Raw genomic sequence first — 7,119 nt, forward strand, 5'->3', positions numbered from 1 at the left:
GATTTAACACTCAACCAGAACAGACTCAATCTTAATTGGCGCAGTCGGTACTCGAGTTCACAGCTAAAATATTGTGGAAACTTTGAACGCAATCAAAGATAACGAAACAATATAATACTGTGGAAAACAAAACATTTAGTGACAAAATAAAATATATATATTGTGGAAACTTTGGAGAAAATCTAAGCCAACGAAACAATATAATATTATAAAAACATTTTGTGACAAATAACGAAACAATATAATATTGTAAAAACACTTTGTGCAAACAAACAGAATTATTGTGGAAACTTAAAAAAAAAAAAAAAAAGTTAACGAAACAATAAAACATACACCATTAAAATGGCACAAATTAACGAAATACAACAATGCATTCAAATGCTAACATCAATAATAATATCCAATCAAGAGATGCATTCTAATCCAACAACAAGGGAGAGAAACAGCATCGAGAAGGAAACAAGGTACTTGCCGGTGTTCACTGGACAGGAGGGAACGTTACATGGTTTCATTTCGGCAGTCAACCAAATCATGGAGGAGTATGATGATAACGACCAGGTCTTCACTGTTATATTCAACACCAAAATTCAAGGTCAGGCTAGAACTATGCTTAATATTAACCCCCCTACATCTTGGGCTGATTGCAAAACTCGTCTTCGACATCATTATCGCCCAAGAACGGATCAAATGGGTCTAACCAGAAAAATTAATAACTTAAGGGTAACTACCGTTCGAGATCTTGATTTTAAAGTAAGAGCAATTGTTGAGGAAATTACTGATTTTTCGGTCTTTGAAAACAATAGCAGATTAGTTGACATATTAAGTGGTCTCTTAATTCAAAGAGTTTTACTCTTTATCTTGTGGTCCAATGGCCATTGCCTTAATGAATAAAACAACATTAACAGATATAAGAATTGAACTTGCAAATTATATTGGTCTGAATTATGGAAATTTAAATAAAAAACTATTATTAACCAAAAATGACAATGACCATAGTACATATAACAAACAGACAACTAATAAAAATACAAACCGAAATACTGAACAGAGTCAAAATGTAAAACAGTCTCAAAATCCCAATAGACAACAGAGTCAAAATACGAGACAGTATCAAAATCCGAATAGACAACAGAGTCAGAACGTAAGACAAAATCAAAATTATCAGCAACCACAAAATAATCAGCAACCACCAGCAGAAGCAATGAGTGTAGATAATATAAATGAGGAAGTAGTAAACAGCACAGATAATCAAGAGTTTTTTACCAACTAGCCTCGGATGAAAAAAAAATTGTTATAAAAGGAACAATAGAGGAAGATACTTATATTATTTTAGTAGATACAGGATCAACCATAAGCATTTTAAACACAACTAATGTACATAATTCCAAATACAAAATAATTGAAAAATATTCAAAAACCATACATACAATAAAGGGAAAAATAGAAAGTGACAGTTACTTAGTGAAAACAAAAGTGCCAAGGGAGTTTAAATATATAAATTATGCAAGAACAAAATGGGTGGCTATGCCCCTGGAAAAATCATATGATTTTCTATTGGGTATGGACTTCATTCAAAGGAATTTTGCAAATATTGATTTTCAAAACAAAATTATTAAACTTAACAATGGGGTCGAAATTCCATTCCTTTCCAAACAATCAGAAGATGTTTGCGTAATGGAAGTAAGTGAAATTGATGATTTTAAGTTAAAAGAACTCAATACTGAGGAAGAACAAATAATAAGAAATCTTTCAAAAAAGTACGAAAAGTTATGTTTCAAAGAAGGGGATCACTTAACCAATACTAACACTATAGTTCATAGCATAAAAACTACTACAGACCAACCTATTAATTCAAAACTCTATCGGGTCTCCCCAAAATATGAAGAAGAAATAAAGAAACAAATAATTTATATGGAAAACAATGGAATTATAAGAAAAAGCAAAAGCAAATATAGTTCTCCAATATGTGTCATACCTAAAAAAAGAAATAGCTCTGGAATTCAAAAGTATCGTATTTGTGTAGACTATAGGCATTTAAACCAAGTAACCGTTCCAGATAAGTACCCAATACCTATCATGGACGCTGTATTAGACAAACTCGGTAAAGCCCAATATTTTACTACATTAGATTTAGCAAAAGGCTATCACCAAATTTTAATGGCAGAAGAAGATATAGAGAAAACAGCATTCATTTCACCAATGGGTTTATATGAATATGTTAGAATGCCTTTTGGGTTAAAAAATGCCCCAGCCACATTTCAACGTTTAATGAATGAAATACTGAGGGATTATATAAACAAAAGTTGTGTTGTATACATGGACGATATTTTGATATTTTCAACAACACTTGAGGAACATAAGATTGCTCTAGAAAACATTTTCAAAATACTTAGAAAGCATAACTTAAAAATTCAACCAGACAAATGTTCCTTCATGAAACAATATACTGAATATTTAGGACACATTCTCACAAAGGAAGGGATTAAACCCAATCCACATAAAATAGAAGCAATAAAAGCAATGCAGCTACCTAAAACAGAAAAGCAATTGAAAGGATTTCTTGGTATGACAGGATTTTACAGAAAATTTATTAAGGACTATTCCAAAATAGCTTACCCAATGGTCAGATATTTACAAAAAGGCACACAAATTAATACAAATGACCCACAGTTTATAGATGCCTTTGAAAACCTTAAAACACTTATAAGCTCACATCCAATCTTAAAATATCCAGAGTTTGATAAACCATTTACCATTACAACAGATGCCAGTGACTTCGCAATAGGTGCAGTATTGTCTCAACAAGAGCAACCAGTTGCATTCCTTTCAAGAACTCTAAATAAATACGAAAAAAACTACAGTACAATTGATAAAGAATTTTTATCCATTATACATGCAGTAAACTATTTTAGACACTATGTGATAGGTAATAAATTCCAAATTATAACAGATCATGCTCCGATAAAATATCTAAACGCAAAATACAAAGGGAAAGAAATGACAGCAAGACACCAAAGATGGATTTTAAAATTACAAGAATTCGATTATGACATAATATATTTGAAAGGAAAAGACAATAAAGTGGCAGATTTTTTAAGTAGACAGGAAACAGCTGAACTAATAAACAAGGATAAAACAAATGAGTCAAACTTTGAACTATCAGATACACAGCATTCAGCAGAGGAAGGAGGATTTACAAATTTCTATATAAAAGACGATATTGTAAACAAATATAAAACTCAGATAATAGTAACTTATACAACAACGGACAATATTAATATTCAGCATGGTAGAAAAATAATAGAAGTAAGCCCAGCAGAAACAGAAATTGAAATCGAAATCAAAATGCAAAATAATATAAATAAAGGAACAGTAGGAATTTTTTCAGAAGTTCCAGACTCAGAATATTATAAGATACAATGTATCTTAATGAACATTTTTTCACACTGTAATAATATAAAATTTTTTAAATGTACTAAGAGAGCTCAGGAAATTTCAAGCGAGGAAGAGTTACACAAACAAATAGCTATTTACCACACCAAAGATTCATTACATAGCGGAATAAATGAAGCTTTTAATTCGTTAAAGAACAAAATATATTTTCCAAAGCTAAGAGACCATATTCAGTTGATAATTTCAAATTGTTAAAAATGTAAGGAAATTAAATATGACAGAAAACCAATCAAACCTAAGTTTCAATTCACAGAAACACCGGATGTCAAAAATCAAATTATACATTTGGACATATTTCATATAAAACACAAATCGTTTGTTACAATCATAGACAAGCTCACAAAATTCGCAGTCGCTTATAATATAACAGATAGAAACTGGAAAACAAAAATGGAAATTATGATTGAACACTTTGCCAAACTCAATAAGCCACATAAAATAATAATGGATAATGAATTTAGATCAGAACAGATAAAACAATACTTAAACCAAGAACAAATAGAAATCCATTATACAAAGCCAAATTCACATACAGGAAATGCAGACATAGAAAGACTACATTCTACTCTCATTGAAATAATAGCAGGAATAGATGATGATTTATCAATTTCATCCAAAATGCAATTAGCAATAACAGCTTTTAATAACCGTTATCACTCTACAATAAAATGTACACTAAATTATGCAAAAAACATAGAAGATGAGGAAAAACTAAAAAACACTATTATCAAACACAAAGAAAAAATTTTAAGCAAACAAAATAAAACAAGAGAAGATTATGAGGAGGAAAGACAGGAAGGACCAATTAAAAACTATAAACGAGTTAGGCATAAGGATGAACCTTATTTTAGAATTACAACATTAAATAATATTCATCCATGTAATATAAAAAGACCGTCAAAGCAGGAAAAAATTAATTTCCAACAAAAGACAGATTGACATCTTTGAAACAAAAATTTTTTTTTCTCTTATCCTCAGATTTTCATAATTTTTTATGTTATAATGTGTGTTCAAGGCAGATTACAAATTGAACCAATTCAATCAAATGCAGGATATGCACCTATACAAACTTATTCCACGGAAATAGTTAATGAAACAGTAATTATACTACACATTATTAATATCGACCCTTTAAATAATATAATAAATCAAATGGAGACAAACATTAAAAATTTTAACATCACAGGAAAAAAGGAGCTATTAGCCGAAATAAATCTAATTAGAGCTAAAATAAAATCCATAACCCCAAACAACAGAATAAAAAGAGGAATGTTAAATATTGTAGGAACAACATACAAATGGCTTTTTGGAATTATGGACGATGAAGATAGAACAGATATTTTAGACCACCTTAACAATATTGACCAAAACAACCATAATATTATACAAGACATGAACCAACAAATTGTTATAAATACACATTTTAATAAAACAATACACAACTTAGCAGAAACAATTAAACAAGACAGAACAATAATCAAGTCATACTTACAAGCATGGACAATCAAAATCAAGAAATAGAAATGAAAATACTTCATAATGACCAAATGGGAAAATTAAAAAATATAGAATTCAAAATAAATTATATTCAGGAAAACATAGCATCAGCAAAAAATAATATAATCGTACCAGAAATTTTATCAGAAGAGGAAATAAATAAATTTGACATTGATTTTTATAAATTAAAGCTAATCCGTATGGGCATTTTAAAATATAAGAATAATTGCATCATAATCGCAATTAAAATCCCAAAATCATTTATAACCATAGATGTTAAGTTAATTATTCCTATACCAAATATAGATTATATACAAATAGACCAAGAAAATCAGTTAATTGCAGAAATAAATAATAAAACATTTACATATGAACCCAACAAAATTTTAAAAGAATTAAAATTAAGTAAAAGTTGTACCATTAATAATAATTGCAAATTTATATTCAACAATATAACGAGTATTGAAGAAATTGACGATGATACAATTATAATCAAAAATGCCAAGAATACAAAAATATATCAAAATTGCGATAAAAGAAATATTATACTTAATGGAAGTAACTTAATTCAATTCGGTAACTGTAAAATTCAAATTCTAAATGAAATATTTTTTAACGAAAAAACAGAATTTCACGAAAAATTTTTTTATCCAACAGAACTATTGAATCAAACCTATAAAAACACAATAAACTTTGATCATGTAACAATAGATAATTTTGACAATTTAAAAGAAATCACAGAACTTAAATACGAAAAGAAAATGACAAATGGCATATTTTTAACACTTTTTATTATTATTATTATATGTTTATCCATTTATATACATATATACTGTAAAAAGAAAAATATAAACATTAATGTAAACAGAATTCAGGAGAATTCATACTCTCAGAGGGGAGGAGTTATGCCATTAGCAACACTTCCCATAACAGCCGACCCAAGAGGTCTACACTCCACATTAATGTAAACATAAACAATACCATTCCATTAAACATAGAGTGTCACAAGATAAGTGACAGTTTCCCTAAACATAGAGTGTCACAAGATAAGTGACAGTTTCCCTAAACATAGAGTGTCACAAGAAAAGTGACCAGAAGAAAACATTATAAACACTTAGATGTAAGCCAAACCAGAATATGATTTGATTCAATAAAGCAGTCTTGATTTAACACTCAACCAGAACAGACTCAATCTTAATTCACGCGAATGAACAATGACTGATGGAAGATCGTTAATAAATAGTGTGAAGAGCAGAGGGCCAAGATGACTACCTTGAGGTACACCAGAAGTCACAGGAATGGAAACGGAAAAGAAGACTTAAAAAGTACCTTCTATTTTCTGTTTGTTAAATATTCTCGAACTCAGCTTAGAAAGTAACAGGGTATGATTAACGGAATCAACAACAGTTTGTTTAGCATTTTTGAACCCCTTGATAATTATTGATGTAAATTCTAAAAGGTTAGTGGTTGTAGATCTACGTTTCACAAACCCATGTTGGAATGGCGAAATAATAGAGCTGCAAAAATGTTGCAATCGAGAAGTTATAATTTTCTCAAAAGCTTTTGGAATATCGGACAATTTTGAGATACCCCTATAGTTAGAAGCTTCGGACTTTTTGCCATTTTTATGCAGAGGAATAATATACGACTCCTTCCAAATAGATGGAAAAGAGGAAGATTCGACAGACAATAGAAACAATTGAACAATTGAACAACAATTGAACAAACAAGTGAACCTGAGTACACATCCAGGAAGACCGTCTGGCCCCGGAGAATAAACAGGTTTAACTAATTTAAGTTCGCTAAAAATAGAACTTTCATCAATCACTGGATTGAAAATGCGATACGGACTTGCTCGATATTCCGCTGAGGAATAAGTTGTTTTGAAGAAACTCGCAAACATAGGCAATTGCCTGACCAGTGCTCGCTTTTTTATTTTGAAAAGACAAAAAAGATGGGTGCACAGAGGTCTTACGATTAGAATTAACAAAATTATAAAATTGTTTAGGATCAGAAGAAAACTGAAGCTTACACCGCTGATAATTCTTATAGCATTGTGTATTAAGCATCATGAATTTTGAACGAGCGACTGTATACAGAGCATAATCTGATGAACGACGTGTTTTTTGAAACTTCTTATAATATCGTGTCTTCACATTTTTCAAATTG

The sequence above is a fragment of the Drosophila willistoni genome, unplaced genomic scaffold (genome assembly GCF_018902025.1).
Source record: "Drosophila willistoni isolate 14030-0811.24 unplaced genomic scaffold, UCI_dwil_1.1 Seg729, whole genome shotgun sequence".
Classification (NCBI taxonomy): domain Eukaryota; kingdom Metazoa; phylum Arthropoda; class Insecta; order Diptera; family Drosophilidae; genus Drosophila; species Drosophila willistoni.